This window comes from Choloepus didactylus, chromosome 1, assembly GCF_015220235.1.
Source record: "Choloepus didactylus isolate mChoDid1 chromosome 1, mChoDid1.pri, whole genome shotgun sequence".
In the NCBI taxonomy this organism is placed as follows: Eukaryota; Metazoa; Chordata; class Mammalia; order Pilosa; family Megalonychidae; genus Choloepus; species Choloepus didactylus.
Genome location: NC_051307.1, coordinates 122,993,953 through 123,012,336, shown reverse-complemented (window position 1 = coordinate 123,012,336; position 18,384 = coordinate 122,993,953). Strand labels below are relative to the sequence as shown.

At 40.0% G+C, this 18,384-nt stretch overlaps 1 long non-coding RNA gene across 1 annotated transcript; it reads left to right on the top strand.

Moving 5' to 3' along the window:
* Positions 1-370: 370 nt before the first annotated feature.
* On the top strand, positions 371-2,379 carry LOC119538110. Its single transcript, XR_005217516.1, has 2 exons — positions 371-458; positions 1,840-2,379. It is a non-coding gene; the product is annotated as an uncharacterized LOC119538110 (long non-coding RNA).
* Positions 2,380-18,384: the final 16,005 nt, after the last annotated feature.

Below are 18,384 nucleotides of genomic sequence, written 5' to 3'. Positions count from 1 at the left end.
AAGAGAAATATGGTAGGTTAGATTGTGTAACCCCCCCAAAACATGTTCATATTATTAAACGATTCCTGTGGGTGTGAACCCATTGCAAATAGGACCTTTTGAACATGTTATTTTTAGTGATGATGTGGCCAGCTGAATCAGTTGTACTTTAATACAGATTACTGGAGCCTTTTAAAAGCAGAATGAAATTCAGACAGAAAGAGAAAAAGCCATGGAGGTCAATGGAACATGAAAGAGAAAGGAGAGGATGCCACTACGTGCATTGCCATGTGACAGAAAAGCCGTGGGCTCAAAGATCGCTAGCAGCCAGCCCCAGAACACCACAGTCTTCAGGAAGAAAGCATTGCCTTGCTGACATCTTGATTTTGGACTTCTCCTAGCTTCAAAACCATGAGCAAATAAATTCCCATTGTTCAAGTCAACTCATTGTATGGTATGATGGGAAAGTAAGACAACATGTGAGTTAAAATCTCCAGCTATAAAAGCTGATATTTCTACTTATCCCCAGAATTCTTTCAGTTGCTTTAAATATTACAAGACTATATTTTAGGTGCACATATGCATCCATGGTTATAAGAACAGGGATCCATTGTTCTTTTGACCAGTGCCCAATACCTCTCTTGGTTCTTTTTGATGTTTTTTCATCTAGAATTTTATTTTGCCAGATACTAACATTGCCATCTTGTCTTTCTTTTGGCTCGTATTTGTCTGGTTTGTTTCTTCCAATTCTTTATTTTCAAAGTCCACACACATCTTTTGTTTTAATTGTGACTCTTGTAGAAAATATAATGCTGTATAATGTTTCATTTCTAATTTGAGGATTTCTGTCTTTTTGTCATTTTAGATCCATTTATGATGAGCATAATCATGATTATATTATGATACATGTCTATTGCCTTATTTAATGCATTGTTTTTGTTTCTTTTTTCCTCTTTTCATATGTTCTCTTGGACAGATAACACTTTCTTGGCTTGATTTGAAAATTATGCATTGTATAGTTGTCCCTTGTTTATTGAAAGCTGTATTTTCACTATTTATTCCCCAATCAATAACTAAAGTTTGCAATATCAGTGCTCTCCCTCTGAACAAAATAAGAACTTGAGATTCTTTTACTGGCCCTCTGTTTCAATGACCAACTCTTATTCTATGTTGGTATTGTTGGGAAATTTAGTTCCAGCTTGTTTTGGATATATTATTGCTATTTAGACTACTTTAAGTTCTTTCCTCATCTTAACTGTCTATGTTTCAGTGCTTCTTCACGAACTATTTCTCTTCTCAATGAAGTCCATCCTCAAAAGTTTCTTCTAAGGTGGTCTATTTGCCAAAAACTTTCTGAGTATTTTTATGGTTAAAAAATATATATTTTTCACCATTACTTTTACTTTTAAATTTTAATTTTGAAAAAATTTCTGACTTATAGAAAAGCTGAAAAATATTAAGTAAATTCCTGTTTACCCTTACTTTTAACTGAAAGCTTTGCTGGAGAGAAAATGTAAGATTTGTCTTTCATGGGTAGGTGATAGTGTTGAATATGTAAATAATTAGTTAAAAAATTTATCACTACAAATGTGTTCATGAAGTTTAGATGAGACAATAAGAACCAGCCTAAATGATATGGATTAAGGGACTTATCATAATGATTAGATCATATATAACTGTGGGAGCTAGTGAAGAAGTCTATGAAAGCCATTGCCTTGCCATCTGGTGGTAGGCCTGAAGTTTCTTCTGGTTAGCAAGAGCGGCAGTTGGAAAGAAAAGCTGAATGTGGAGCAGAGGAGAGGGCAAACTGGAACCTGCAAGGACAACCTGGAACTCACATCTATCTCTTACCATCTCCAGCCTCAATGATGTAGGTGACTTGTAGAAGGAGCTTATGCAGTTCATCACGAAACTGAACACATGCCTCCCCCTGGATTCAAGGACCCTGAAGGAGGAGATACAACAGGAGCTGGAGTAGCTGATACCCTAGCTGCTGCCCCTCAGCCAGGTGAGCCAGCAGATCAGGAACAACATGCTTGAGCTGTAGTGGCACCTACAGCACCCTACAGCACCCTTCAGCGTGAAATGGCTACTGCTTCCTTTCTGCCTTCCAAATCTCATGCAGTTTCTCTTGTGGCCAACCTAACCTGGAACCAAAAAGAGAAAGGAATTCTGGGAAACACAGTTAAATTGACAAAGTGCAAAACTATCACCCCAACCTATTAATATATTTCATAACTACTTAAATTTTGTAATGAAGTGGAAAACTTTTATCTGGAGATACAATTCTTTTCATCTCACTTGTTTTTATTTTAAATCCAAGTTAAATGATATGTAATAAGTCTTAAGACACTAGCTTATAATGGGCAATCTCATTATAATAAACTTTAAAAAGATCTATCCATCTCTCTATCTAGCCTTTCATTTATCCATCCAACTCTCTATCTTTCTACTTCTTCACATTAAAAAAGATATGTTTGAAGTGATATTAACTAAGTATTAATATGGTTTTTTGGGGGATTATGGGATTTTGAGTCCTTTTGTTGCTTTCTTTTCTATAGTTTTCTCTATTGCTTGATTTTTTAAATGACCATTTAAAGAAAAACAATAGGATAATTATTCTTACTACACACATTGAAATTTGGATTTAAATTCCACTTACATCTTCAGTCTATTTGATTGTGAAAGGAGTTAATAAGAATCTAAGATTTCAACTGCATCTTTCAGTTATAGTAACTTTTAAGTCAGTGCTTCTCAGCAGGTGTCTCTTTTACTAATTCACTCCATCCTGTCATCCTGTGTCATCTCAAATTGTTTTATTCATCAAATGCACTGTATTTTTGAAGTAATAATTCATTTCCACATTTTATAATTAAAGTATATATAAAATTTCCCCCCAAAATTTCTAATCAGCATAACCTAATAAGTGTTACCTCTCTGAATTGATATAATTCCAGCAAACTGCACAGAAAAAAAGATATTTTAGTTACTCTGTTGTCAAAATTCCAGGTCTGTTGATTAAAGTCATTAGTTTTCAAGAAAAAGGAACTAACTCTGGTTATGATAAACAAGCATACCGCTTCACAACAAGACTTTCTTTTTCTTTTCTTTCTTTCTTTCTTTTTTTTTTTTTTCTGTCACTTAAAGCCTTAAATGTAAAGCTGGCTGATACAAGTTAATTACAATATGGCAGTTTGAGTTCAAGTAATGTATTAGCTATCTATTGCTGCATAATAAACTGCCATAAAACTGAGAGGCTTAAAAACACACACATTTTTACCTCAGTTCCTGTGGGTCAGGAGTCTGGGCACAGCTTTGCTATGCCCTCTGCTTCAAGGTCTCATGAGGCTGCAGTGATGATGTTATCCCGGGATGAGGTCTCCTCTGAGGGCTTGATGGAGAAAGATGCACTTCCAAGTGCATTTACATGCTTGTTGTCAGGATTCACATTTGGACAGAGGGCCTCAGTTCCTTGTTGGTTGTTGACAGGACGTTGCTTTCATTTACTTGCCCCACGGGCCTCCTAATATCGCAGCCTGCTTCATCAAGCCGGTGAAAGAAAGAGAGTCTGCTAACAAGATGGAAATCACAATATTATGTGACATTCTGTTGGTTAGAAGCCAGTCACTAGACAAGCCAAGCCTACATACAAGGGGAAGGGATTACACAGAAAAGGTGAATACCAGAAGGCAAGGATTACTGGAGGCCATTCGTACTTGCACAGGTACTAATGCTGTTTTAAAATGTATGAGTGTGGTAAGCTTTTAGTTTTGGCTTGAACTATCAAAAGTACTTGACACAGTTGATGACTCCCTCTTGCTTCTTAAATATTCACCACTTGGTTACTAGCTTACCCCACTCTCTTGGTTATATCAGTGGAGCAGTGATGCTGGCTCATACTGGCTCAGGATTGTTAAATTTTTAGGAATTTTGTGAACGGTTGACATCACATCGGTAGCTTGAAATTGGTAAAGGTGGGTATATTTACACCACAGAAACTGGCAAATTCTATATGGCAGCCTGTTTTGTTGCTGTTGTTGGGAAAACTGGTTTTTGGAGAATTTATCAGCACACCATTGTATATTCTCCAACTCACTGACTCTTCCTTCTGTCTCCTCTGTTTATTTTCAATTTTTTTCCTGACCTCTTAACATTTCAATATCCTAATGCATAGTCCTTGGTCCCCTCCCCTCCCCTCCTCTCTCTTCTTTTCTCTTCTCTCTACCTGCACTGAACCCCTTGGTGATCTAATTCAGTCTCAGGGCTTTAAAAAATAGCCTTATGTGATATATCCCTCCTCTCAAAGTCTGCTCCAATCACACTGGCCTTTTCATTGTTCCTCACAAATCCCAGGCCAGCTCCTGCCTCAGAGCCTCTTTCTGGAATGCTCTTCCCCTAGGTAACTACATGGCCCACTCTCTCACTTAATTAAAATCTTTGCTCAAATGTCACCTTCTTGATGAGACCTGTCCCTGAGAGCTTTTACTCTTACTTCATATAATTATATATAATAAATGCACACGGCTTGTTGTCTCTCTTCCCCCACTACATTTCAAGCCCTACAAAGGGAAGGATTTGTCTGTTTGCTCACTGATGCATCCCAGCGGTGAATCAGAAGTGTGCCTGACACAATAAAGTGTTTATGAATGAATGAATGAATGAAGAAATGGCTATACTACTCTTGTTAAGAGTCAGGGCTACAACCAGACTTTCAAGGATAGTTTCAGATATGGGACACCCCAGTCTGTGCTGGCACCATTCACCTGCTGAGACCTACTCCCGTGCTAGCCTTCCCCTCCTCAGAGGAGGCAGACCTGGTTTTCTTGGGAAATCACAAGCAGTTGGAGCCCTTCCATCTCCTCTTCACCATCTGTGAGTACCCTGCTTGGAATGATAAGTTTTCTCTTTGTCCCTCTGGGACAAGGGAGATAGGAAAGCAGAAGCAAGCATGTCTCCTCCACTTCTAATGACTGGTTGCAGATGACAGTGAGGACCTAGGAGATGACAGCAAAACCACAGGATGGAAGCAGCCAGAATCCTTGAATCACTTGTGAAGGAGAGCTGTCTGCTGAACTGGAACACCTGCTTTGGGCTGTTATGTAAGAAAGAAACCATTGTGCTTGAGCTATTAGGGTTTTGAGTTTACTAGTTCACCAGCTAATATTACATTAACAATTATATGTGAGAAAGAAGTATCTGTCTTCTCCTCTGGTAAAGGGAGGAAAAAGCTTCTCATTATGAATACTGAACTCCTTATAAGGCTAATGACTGCATATACAACAATCTCTTTTCCAACTTCCATTCTTCTCTAAACTCGAGGCTGGACTGGGGTGAAGGTTGAGGGTAGGAGGGTCTGTTTTTTTGTTTTTTTGTTTGTTTTTTTTTAATTCAGTTTTATTGCAATACATTTGCACACCATACAATCATCCATGGTATACAATCCACTGTCCACAGTATGAGAACATAGTTATGCATTCATCACCACAATCTATCTCTGAACATTTTCCTTACATCAGAAAGAACCAGAACAAGAATAAAAAATAAAAGTGAAAAAAGAACACCCAAATCATCCCCCCATCCCACCCCATTTGTCCTTTAGTTTTTATCCCCATTTTTCTACTCATCCATACACTAGATAAAGGGGGTGTGATCCACAAGGTCTTCACAATCACACTGTCACCCCTTGTAATCTACATTGTTATATAATTGTCTTCAGGAGTCCAGACTGCTGGGTTGGAGTTTGGTAGTTTCAGGTATTTACTTCTAGCTATTCCAATACATTAAAACCTAAGAGGTGTTATCTATATAGTGCATAAAAATGTCCACCAGAGTGACCTCTCAACTCCATTTGAAATCTCTCAGCCACGGAAACCATTTCATCTCATTTTGCACCCCCCCTTTGTTCAAGAAGATACTTTCAGTCCCACGATGCCGGGTCCACTTTCATCCCCGGGAGTCATATTCTGCCTTGCCAGGGAGATTTACAACCCTGGGAGTTGGGTCTCACGTAGGGAGGAGGGCAGCAAGTTCATCTGTCAAGATGGCTCAGTTAGAGAGAGAGAGGGCCACATCTGAGCAACAAAGAGGTACTCAGGGGGAGACTCTTAGGCACAACTACATGCAAGTTTAGACTAGGAGGGTATGTTTTGTTGGCCCTTAGTTTGTTCTGAGGGCAGTCTGTAGCCCAACCATTGATGGCTGTATTAGAAATTAGAGGCACTTAACCACCAACCCTGGGGCAATGGAAGACCGTTGCCCTCATCATCTTGTGACAGTATGAAAACTTGTTTGTGGATTCCTCATTATTATCATTACAAAGCCTTGGAGGAATTCAAAGACCCCAGATTGGTAACCACTGACAGGGACTCCTGGCTTTTGTTTACAGTGGCCTCTGTTCCCTGTCACTGGCAGGCTGGTGTTCAGACTTCATGGAAGGGCAACTGTGTGGATCCTGCTGACCGAAGAAAATGTCTTACGGTTGATGACTGGAAGAACTATTCACGGAGTATCAGCCAGGTCTGCTTTGGTGGAAGTGACAACGTGAGCCTACAAAGTGCCATCTCCCCTACCACTGCTGAGCTGGAGCTGCTTGGTGCCAGGACAATCATGACGTGGTTCACTGGGGCCAAGACATCAGTGGGGAAATAGGAGGCACAATCATCCAGCAACAGGGACAAGTACAGACAGGTAAGCAGGGGGTAACAGAGACGTCCAGTGGAAGGAAAGATGTGAGGATCTGGGCAGAGGGAGGATTGTGGCTTTATTTACTTCAAATAAGAAGATTGGAAGAGAAGAAGTCCCAGGCTGGGGGTCAGCAGGAGGACTCTAGTTTCTCAGAGGTGGGGACCACTGCCAGCAAGATGGGGTTTAGAAGGAACTGATGCTGGGTAAGGGAACCAACATTGGCACACAGACATGGAACCAAAAGAACCTCAGAAAAAAGGCTATGTGGAACTGTTTTCAAAGTTTCTCAGACACTGAGTTACCAAGTGTCATCCTCTCTGGTCAGAGAGAGGAATGGTCCCACAGCCTGGCACAGGACTGAATCCACAGGGAAAGTTTAACTAATCCAAATTGGAGCTTAGAGGGCCAGAGGAACAGGGGGGGCAAGTAGGCAGCAGATTAACACCTCACATTGTCTGCAATTCCCACTATTAGAATTGAGACTTTAGGTTAAAAGTGTGTAAGGCTGTTTTTAAAATGAGAATATTTCCCAAGAGAAGCAATTAACATTGCACATCTGCATATTAGAGCATCAGAATAGCTAGTTCTGAAGGCATGAGAATTTATTTGACTGAGAAGTCTGGGTATATGAAGTGTTGGGAAGAAGTTAAATGATTTCTTTCCTACTATATACCTGACCTTAAACTGTTTTTTAAACCCATGTCTTATTTAATCACCCTATCAACATCTACAGGTCCACATTATCCTCACTTACAGTGATTTGCCAAAGGACACACAGATAGTAAGTGACTGTGGTAAATTGTATTATCATTCAGAATATTTGCGGCCCCCCTGTGGGTTAAACATCCCTGCTCTGTTGGTATCAGGCTTGGCCATGTGACATGTTTGGTTAATAAAATAAAAAAGGAAGCTATATGAGGAGAACCTTTAAAAGCAGCATGTGTTTTCATCTTCTCTTTTCCGTCTTCCACAAGAATAATGCCTCAGATAGGGACTGCTCCTTTAGCCTGGATCTTGGGATGAAGACAACAGGAACAGAGCCACAGCTGACTTAAAATAGATATGTAGCCTGAGTGAGAAATAAACTTTGTTATTGTAAGCTACTAAGATTTAGTTTTGTTACTGTTGTTTTTTTTTGTTTTTTGTTTTTTTGTTTTTTTGTTACTTCAGTGTAACTTAGCCTAAGCTGATTAATACATTCACAGAAACAGGATTCGAACTCAGGCTGGTCTAACTGCAAAATTCATGCCATGACAGGAAGAACAAAGAAGTGTAACTATCTTGCCTGTGCTGCAGATGGTATCTCCTCACCCTCCCCCTTCTACCTCCTTTCACATATGCCCAGTGGAAGCTTGAGAAACAGTTCCAGGAGAGCATGGCCAGCCCCTGAGGAGTCCTCCCTCACTGTGAATGTAAAACTACACAGATATCTGATTCCCCAGTGTCCACGTCAGCATCATCCTTCTTGGAAGCACTAAAGCACAGTGCTGACAATGATGGGCTTCCTGTTGCCTGAGGGCTTTATAGATGCTCTCTCTAGCTCAGCTTCACAGGCAGTGGGTGATCTGTAGACAGGCACCCAAACTGTGAGTAATGGACCGGTATTCCATGCCTGGCTTCCTCCACACCCAAGGAATAACTGGGAAGCCCCTAGTGGTAGATTGAGTTGTGTACCCTAGTTTGGGCATGTTCTTGGTCTTGGCCTGCATTCTGGTGGGTGCAGATCCACTGTAAATAAAATCTCCCCATGATGCTACTTCAGTTAAGGTGTGGCCAACTGAATCAGATTGGACTTTAATCCAGATTACTGGAGTCTTTTATAAACAGAGTGAAAGTCAGATGGAGTGAGAGAAGCCATGGGAGAGGTGAGAAGCTGGAAGTCAACAGGACCCAGAAAAGAAAAGAGAAGATGCTGCCAAGTGCATTGCCATGTGATGGGAAAGCCAAGGAACCCCAAAAATTGCCGGCCAGCCAGAAGTCCCCAATCCTGGGAGGAAGCCAACCTTCTAGCCTTTGAAACCATAAACCAATAAGTTCCGCTGTTAAACCAACTCATTGTATGGTAGTTGTTTCACTAGCTGAGAAACCAAAGCACCCCATATCCCAGACAGGAATGGACAACTTCCCTCTAGGAAGAGGAAAGGTCTAGGGGCTGGTCCTTCAAAACAAATAGGAGTTGTGACGAAAACCAGGCTGAGCCTTCAAGCAAAGTGGGTTTTGCCATTTAGACTGGTTAAGCGAGGTCAGTGGGGAAAAACCAACCAACCAACCAAGAAACCTGTGCAGGAGCTCAGTTCATCCAAATACTGCTCTGATGCTTTTTTTTTTTTTAAACACCTATGGCATCCCCCTCCTGTGGATTTAAAGGGAGGAAATGGAGTTGAAAGGCCCCTTTCTTGTTTGAAATTTTCCCTAGGACTCTGTGCTGTAGAACACCCAGCAGGTGCAGGGGAACAACTAGCCTGGGTCAGTGACCTGGAAAATTGTCCTGAGGAGCTCGACTCTGGTGGCATCTGTTACAGGAACCAGGCAAGGAGGGAGTAGCTGCGGTTGCCTGGGGCAGAGAGAAGTACACCGATTCCGCTATTACCAGACGACAGCAGCTTCCGTTTTCAGAGAAAGAAGCTGTGCAGTCAGTCTTCAGGGCATCAGTTTCATCATTGTTTTTGCTTTTAAACTATGTTTGAGCCACTGTATAATCTGTTCCAAGCGAATGATCAAATCAGGGAACTAATTGGCACTCAAGTTCTCTGGCTCCATTTTTGTTTTCCTGGAATTCAGAGCACCAAAACTATCATTTTTGTTCTGTTTTACAATGTATCCCTTTGAGAGGCCTACAAAATATCATTTTGTTCTCTTTTACAGACAGAAAAACCCAAGGGTCAGTGATGAGAGATTTATAAATAAAGTTTACAAAAAGCAAGTTGATTCTGAAATTCCCTTTGTTGCATGATATGCCTGTCTGCTCGGAATATATTTACCAATGAGACTTTCATTACATGGCTCCTCATTGCACCATTTACAGGGAACAAAAGTGTCTTTTTAGCTCCAGTACTTTCCAGCAAGCTACGGTGCCTTGACCAATTGACCAGCTTCCCTTGTTTTGTTTTAGATTAGTTCTCCAACTGTGACTACTGGAGTAAAAAATTCACCTGTCCTTGTCATAAAGCAATTGATAACAAATAGAACATTCCAACAGTTAAATTTTTCTTGCCTAGACAATTGCAAACAGCATTTGGGATCATTTTCTCCCACTAAATTGAGTGAATTAGTGGGTTGCATTAGTGCTATCTTTACCATATGATATTTGGGTGAAATAATTGTTTTCCCAAATCGAATACAGACACCTCTGCACTATGCACAGAGAACATGGCAAAGACTAACTGGTGTTTTCCTCTTCACATTTTCTTTTCTTTTGATTTTTAATGGGAGATAGTGCCTGGGAAATTGCCACTGCCCTAGATATTCTCAGCTCATCAGTGTCTATGTTATTATTCACTTTGATGTTTAATTGTTTGCTGCCTTTAATGTTGTTGTTGTTGTTTTCCAAGCATATTTGACTTACCCCACTGACTCAACTGAAAACTCTTCAAGGAGAGACACATTTTATGCTTCTCTAATGCATCCCTGCCCCATTATGCTGCACAGAATTCTTGGCACATGCTATAGGCAGCACTGAATATAGTAACATTTATTTTATTTCTTCCCTTATATTTATATATATTTTTAAGTCTAGTCACAAAACATATTTTAACATTATTTACTTCATTATGGATTTATTTTGGTTTGCTGGTGAAAATGTCTTTATTAGCGATTATTTAATATGCACCTATGGTAAATATTTTAAACCTCATGAAAGATTATATAGTGAAAAATAAACCTCACTCCTACCTCAGCCCCCTATTTATTCAGTTCTCATCTCTAGTGGCAATCATTATTACCAGGGTATCGTCTCTCTTTTCATGTATGTCTTTGCTTAAAAACTTAGGTATACATACAAATACATATAACTGATAAATAGCATATAGTTATAGTTATGCAAATATGCTTTATGCAAATATATTCTCTCTATATGTAGATCTAAATATGTGTGTGTGTGTATATATATATATATATATCCCTTTCTCTGATTTTCTTTTTTCTTTTATGCTATTGTTGTTAATTTTATTGAGATACATTCATACACCATAAAATCCATCCAAAGTATACAATCAGTGGCTCAAAGTATTATCATATAGTTGTGCATTCATCACCATTATGTTGTTTTTAACAAATGGTACCACAATATGCCCAGGTTTCTACTTTTTTAAAAAATTGACAACATATCCTGGGAATTATTCCATTAGGACATACAAATCCATCTTATTATTTTAATTTATTTTGTTGCATGTATTTTAAATGAACTGTACCCCATCTGCTCCACCTTAGCCAACACATTCACACAGATACCCACATGGAGAACATTCTTCCTGCCCTATCCCTATCCTGATAGAATATTTGAGTGGAGGATTTAATCAGGCACGTATGTCATAGGCATTAAACAAAAAGGGCACAGTTTTTAGAAAATGAGTGGACAAATTAACAACAAAACCTTCTCATAACAATCCCATGTGTTTCCAGTCATTACAGTAACTGCAGATAATTGTCAGCAATCGTGCTTATTGCCCATGCTCTCTCTGAGTTAAAAATGTTTATTTATTGTACATTTAATAGCATAATAAGCAAATGGAGATAATTTTCAAAAATAATCAAACATAAAACCACCACATTAGAAAACAAAGGTGTTCTTCCATTCCTTCTACTTGCTCATTTATATACATCTTTGATAGTTTTAAATAAAAATCAGAGGAACCATGTATTCTGCTTTTGATCCTTAAAGTGAATCATAAACATTATTTGTTACTATGCTTAATAATAATGATGTAATATGGTTGCCTAATATTCCATCTAGTTAATACATTGTTACCTCTGATTTTAAAAGAGACAACTGTACTCTCTGAGCTATAAATAAAACTTATAAAAGAACAAATCTGACACATATTTAATGACATACATGTTATTGAGCTACAAGATAATTGACTATGAAATGGAGAGCAGCTCACGTAAACGATTATAATTAATATTCTATACTCTGTGAAATTAAAACCTTCTAGGGGAAAAGCCATAGAACAACAAACTATTCAGAAGCTCTTCTGAGAAAGGAATAGTCCTTTGCATTCTGTATTAGTCAAGGTTCTCCAGAGAAACAGAACCAACAAGATATGTATATGTATATTAACTATTAACGTGTCTATCAAGAGACTTAAGGATTATAAGGAATTGGCTCACACAGTCATCAGGGCTGGCAAGTCTGAATTCCGTAGGGCAGGCTGCAAAGCTGGGAAGTCCCAAAAAGGTGATGCTGAAGTCCTTAGCCCAAATTCCCTTGGAGAAAATGGCTGGTTTGAAAACCCGACAAGAATCGATGCCGAAGTTGAGCCCTAATTCTTTTTCTGACCTCTGAAATCCTTAGTTCTGGCTTTTAAGGCCTCCAACTAATTGGATGAGGAGACTCCCCATGTTGCTGAGGGCACATTAAAAGCAGGCCAGCATGTGAACAAACAACTGGCCAGCACAACCTAGCCAAGCTGACACACAAAATTAACCATCACACATTCCTCTGAGTGTTGTTTTAGGGAATGAGGCTGCAAGTTCTTTTTCCCTTTCCTGCAGCTTGAATTTTACTTGCAAAGAGGTGGATGGAGCAAAATAGTATGTCTTAGCCAGATTAGGTAAATCAGATTGCTTTCCTAACAACTAGTCATAAATTATGAAAAACTAATGGCTTTAATTAATTAATCAACAACTATTTATTGAGCACTTAGTATGTGCTAGATTTGAAACACACAAGGAACAAGACAACTGGGACCTCTGCTTCCTTAGGGGTTGTAATCTTTACAAGAAATAGAATAGTAAACAGGCAAACAATAAATAAAGTAGCTATAGATTTTAGTAAGTGCTAAGAGAGAAAAGAGTGCTGTCACTGAGAGAAATGAAGATTGAGTATCCTTTAGACAGAGAAGGCCTTCTGAGTAAGTCAGATTGAAGGAGAAGAAAGAATTGGCCACACAAAAAGCCGGGGAAAGAGCATTTCAGGAAGAGGAAACAGTGGGACAAAAGGCTCTGAGGCAAATCGAACCTGGTCTGCTTGACATGACTGAGACCAGTGAGATTGCAGTGGACAGAGAAACATGTGGCCCTGGGTGGGGTGAGAGATGGTCAGCGGCCCCATCATGCAGGACCCAGGACACCATGGTAAGGACAACGGAAACCCAGATCAAAGTTTTAAGCAGGTAAATTATGTCATAATGAATGACATAATTTTTGTTGTTTTAAGAAAGAACTCTTGGCTTCTGTGTGAAAAGTAGTTTGGAGAGGGATGAGAGTGGAAGTAGAGCAGTCAGGAGGTTGTTGATGTAGCCAGCATGAGAGGCGATGGTGGCTGGAACCAGTATGGTGGCAGTGGACATGTAGACTAATGCACAGGGGGTCAAACTGGAGGTGGAGCTGACCACTGAAAAGGCTATGAAGGTGGAAGGAAGATGTCAATGAAGACTCCTGGGTTCCTGGTGGAGCACCAAATTTAGAAGTGGAGGCCAGGGAACAAGAGCTCTCTTTGGATATTTAAGTTCGAAATGTTGTATGAGATACTCAAGTGGAGTTTTCAACTAAGCAAGTACATGAGCCTGAAATAACTTCGGGAGTTGTCGGCCATCTGAAGATATTTAAAGCCTGAAGACTAGATGACAGCTGCCAGGGAGATGGTCTAGCCTGGGAATAGAAGAGGGCCGAGGACTGGACCTCCTACCTCCCCTGGGATGCTCAGTCATGAACAGAAGAAAATACCCAACTGGCAGAATGTCAAGCTGTCTGAGGATTCCTGTTGTATGTTTTCATTATTAACTGACCGCTCAATGGTCAGGGAAGCTATCCAGGTAAATTTTAAGCTTCAGATCTTTTAGTTTCTCTCCCACCTGCCTCTCCCAGCTCCCATATCCCCTGTCTCTAGGAATCCTCTTACAAGGAAAAAAGAAGGTAAATAATGTTTTTCTTGCTCAGTGAAATCATGACAGTTGGCTATTGGCTTAAGCAGATCTGTATTGGCAACTCTGCACATTTTCCAGAGTCTTTTTGCCATTTGTTTCTGTTTTCATGGGTGCAAGTAATTTCTGTGGTTCTTTCCTGAGGGCCAGAACCCCATGAGGTCCTACTTCTGCATCTTCCAATAACTCTTGTGGCCACGCTTGCTAGCTGTAGATACTCTATGGCTAGAGGGTAAAGTAAGAGCTGGAAGGGATCTTTGAAAGCATAAAGTCCAAGCCTCCCTTTTTACAGGCAAAGGAATTGATTCACCCCAGACCACCTATAAAATGGATTTCTTTCCATTCTACTGACCACTGCTCAACTTCTTTGATCAGGGGAAGCCCATTAAGCCTCATCTAATCAAATTAATTAATTGTTTACTTTGGCTCTTAAGAAAAGACCATCCAGAGTTTGAAACCTGTCTACCTGGAAAAAGAAATTCCAAGTGTCTCCAAGCCCCAAAGTGGACACACGATAGGAAATACCCTTACAATGCAGCCCTTCCCTAAGACATTAGGTAGATTCTATCACCCAGGACCAGCTTTAGTTCGAGAAGTTGTATCTGTAGTGGCTCAGAGTATGTTATATTGTGAATGACCATCAAGAGGGCAGGAAGGCCTACAAATTAGAGACACAGAAAGGAACCTGAATCCTAAATTTAAGGCGCTAGCCTCTACATGGCCAAAAAACAATTGACTGACTTATGTGTTAAATAATTGATAAAAGCATGCATTTCTGTAAGGGCTGATTTTAAAAGCAAGAACCCAAAGATTTTGTGAATTCAGTGCAAAAAGACTCTGTTTAATCTTTTCTGAGAAACATCTGCTGAGACAAACAGGAATTTTCTGATTCTGTCTCCTCTTCGCCTGAAATTTTGCACCTGTTGTATATGAAGTGTCTCAGTGCTGTTTGTGATTTCGGTGAATCAGGGCACATATTCATCCTTCTAGGATGTCAAGATTCATAGATTTTGGACCCAGAAGGAGTCTTAAGGAAGGAGTTTTAGGCCAAGAGTATCGCTCCTACTTTCTGAAACTATGGCCCAGAGAGGGAAAGGGGATTGGCCAAGATCACACAGAGGTTAGAGAGCCAGGCCAGCAAACCAGGACTCAGGGCCGACCATATTGTTTCTCTCACTATTTGAATTCAAGCTGGTGGAGAACTGTTACTAACATGACTTGGGTAGGATTATATTTTCTTTGTTAATTATTCATTTTTTACCAGTTGAGTTTTTTATTCTAAATGTAATTTGGAACATGGAAAAAATTAAAAATACTACGTACACCATTATAGCTAGCATTTTAGTGTATTTTCTCCCAGTTTGTTTTTCTGTACATATTTTAAAATATGTAATTTAGTGTACACATTTTTTTTCAATTAATATACTGTAAGCATTTCTAATGGATGCAGAATATTCAGACAAATGGATATCCTATAATTCACTGAACCTTTCTGTGGTATTGGACATTTAGGACTGCTTTAGTTTTTTTGCTGTTATACAAAACAATGTTATATGATGTATAAACATCATACTGCTTATGGCTTTTCATATAGACTATATCCTAATATGGAACTCTAGAAACAGAATTAGAAGGCCATGGCTATTACAATACAATTTGTCACAGGATCAGCCCAATTCACTGTATACTTTGCAACAATAAGCTTTATCATTAAAAATATCTCCTAATATCCTAGTTGAGAATGGCACTTTTTTTAGTTCTCCTTTCTTTTATAGCTGGTGAGTTCTGTGGACACCTTCACCCTTCCTACTCTAAGCATTTTAGCTTTCTTAATTACCTGTAATTCTCTGAACACAATAGCCTGTTTCATGTGTTTTGTTTGCGAGTCTGTTTATCTTGTTAAAATGGGAGACCTTTGAGGATGTGGTCTCTGTTTCACTCATCTTTGTAGCCCCAGGATCTTGTATAGCACCTGGCACTTTGGGTTCTCAAAAAATGTTTAGTTAAGAAATGAATGAATAAATGATGTGATTTTTTAGTGCATTGTTTGGTTATGTCTTTTGCCCATTTATTTATTAGTGTCAGTTTTTTATTGACACCTACTAGTGATTGAATATTAACTCTTTGCCTGTCAACTTGGGCAAATAATTTCTTCCATAGCCATGGCTAAGAAGGGTAATGGGGAGGAGGAGAAGGAGGAGGGAGAGGTGAGGAGAGGGGAGGAGAGGAGAAGAGAGGAGAGGAGAGGAGAAGAGAGGAGAGGAGAGGAGAAGAGAGGAGAGGAGAGGAGAGGGAGAAAATTTAGACCATTTGGTTACTTTATTTAAACAGACTGCATGTATTATTCATGTGAAAAGAAGAAATGTGTTGACCACATTTTAGGCCCTCTGAAGCTGAAAATGACAACCAGCCCCTTTATGCCATGAAAAACAAGTTCAGCTCATCCATACAGAGAGGTAAGTTTCAATTAAAAGCCACCTGGAGTGGCTGAGTAATTTCTTAGTGTATTCTGTTTGTAAAATGAAAAGTGGAAACATTAGTTAGTAATCCTTGAATCCCTGGGGAATCAGCTTTGTCCATAGAGAAGAAACATATACCACCCTGCTTACATTGAAAGGGGAAAAAGACCAACCTTGCTTTTTTTTTTTTCTTTCTTTGTTCTTCAGATATGCTTTTCATGTTTCTTAAAACATAAAAATTTTTATCACATCACATTGTCCCCTGAGTCTGTTGCTGCATTTGAAGACTTTAGTATTTCTCTGGATAGTAAATTATAAGGCAGATGCACTCATAAAACACAAGCTGTCAGGAGCCTTTAGGATAATATCAGCCCCTTCTGGTCAACTAAAATGGTAGGATAAGCCACATGGCTGGAAATAAAGAAAAAAGAGATCCATTGCCCCAGGTTGCTTTCTTGTTAGACCCATTCTCTGGAAGAGGAGATCCCTGATTCACTGGCAAAAGAAACACCATCTCTTCTACTAGAACAAAAGCTTCTTGAGGGTAGGGATCTAACAATGTCAATGTGTCCCGGAATCCAGTCTAGTACCTAGGAGATGGGCTCTGAATACACTGAGAGACAAACAAATGACTAAGACAGCCTTGCCTGGGACAGCGAGCTGCATATTTCCTGTGTGCTCCTCAGACCCACTCCCTGCCTCTACCCACTGCCCTCTGCTCTTGCTTAGGGACGCTGACCTGCGTAGGCTGCATTAATGGGTTCCCTTGACCTCTGGCTTTTCCGATGAGTTTCCGGGTGAGTTCAGCCAATGCAAAGTCCCAGAGAAGGAGAGTGAGGTTGGGGTATTATTCTCTCAGCTTCCTCCTTGCAGGTTGCCTCTGGCTGGCTGCTTTCCAGAGGTCATGCACCTGTCAGGACAACCCTCTCCACATGATCCTCTCCTTTCAGGTTCCAGTGACACTCTTACCTTCACCCCTTTGCCTTGGGGTACTGTGTATGCCATGTGGTTCCTTCCCTGCATCCTACCCGCACCTTGGTAAATGTCCCTTTATTAAATTTGTCTTGAGTTATCCTCATTTGAAAGTTACATGTATTTCCTGCTGGGATTCTGGCTTGTATAGATGTTGGCTATGGGCTGAACCCTAAAACTCAGCCTTCCCTTTGCTCACCAAGCCGTGTGCCCCAGAGGAAGAGGTGCCTTTTCCTATTTCTCATACAGGAAAATATAGGCTGCAGCCACTTTGGGCTGAGTGTATGTACATAAGCCTCAACTTATTTAAAAAATGCCTGCTGATAGATCCATTTTCTCGTTGTCCCCACTGCATCCTACCCTTGTTCTGAGTTGCAACATTTGCCTACAGCCTCAGTGATCGTATCCATTCACAGCGGCAGCCACAGAAGCAGTGAAGAAAAGGTGCCAATTGCCTTCCAAGGGACAACTACTTTCTTCCTACAGAAAGTAGAAAGACCACAATTTAAAAACAAACAAACAAAAAAAACAGCCCTTCTGGTCATTCAGTGTTTTGTGGGTGAAACAGCTGAGTCTGGCCATTTTTACCTGCTCCTTCAGGTGCACTCAGACTTGTGGGGCCAACAGGAAAATCGGCAGACCCTGTTTTTATCATTTCCGCCTTTAGCATGGATGGTGGAAACAGATCTAAAGAACAATGGATACCTCAAAGTAATGAAATGCTCTGCCCTTATACTGTGCCCCCTCCTTTGTGGGGTGATACCCATTCCTGTGGGTATATTTAGACTCCCAGGCTTCTTTATTGTTCAAGTTTTCTTACCAATCATCACCAATGATTTTAATTGACTTCACAACTTCTGCTTCAATGCTTGGAATGCTCCTAAGTAAGAGTGCTGTGACTTGCAAGTTTGAAATGTAAAGCATTTCTCCATTCAATTTTTGTGCCTTGAATGGCTGAGGGTGTGCTAAATTGTGGGAAATGAAGGAGACAGCCATCTCTCCTCATCCACACAAAGGAATTGACAGTTACCTGGGTTACTAGACCAGGCTGAGGCCTCGAAATCTGACTTGATTGTTCTGTTCAGATATTGCTTCCCATTTTCTCTTCCCAGTTTATTTTGAAACTCATGTGATCCTCTGACTATTCAGGGTGTGCTTTCCCCATAATGCTAAATTCAACTGATTTTAGATCAGAATCCAACAGATCC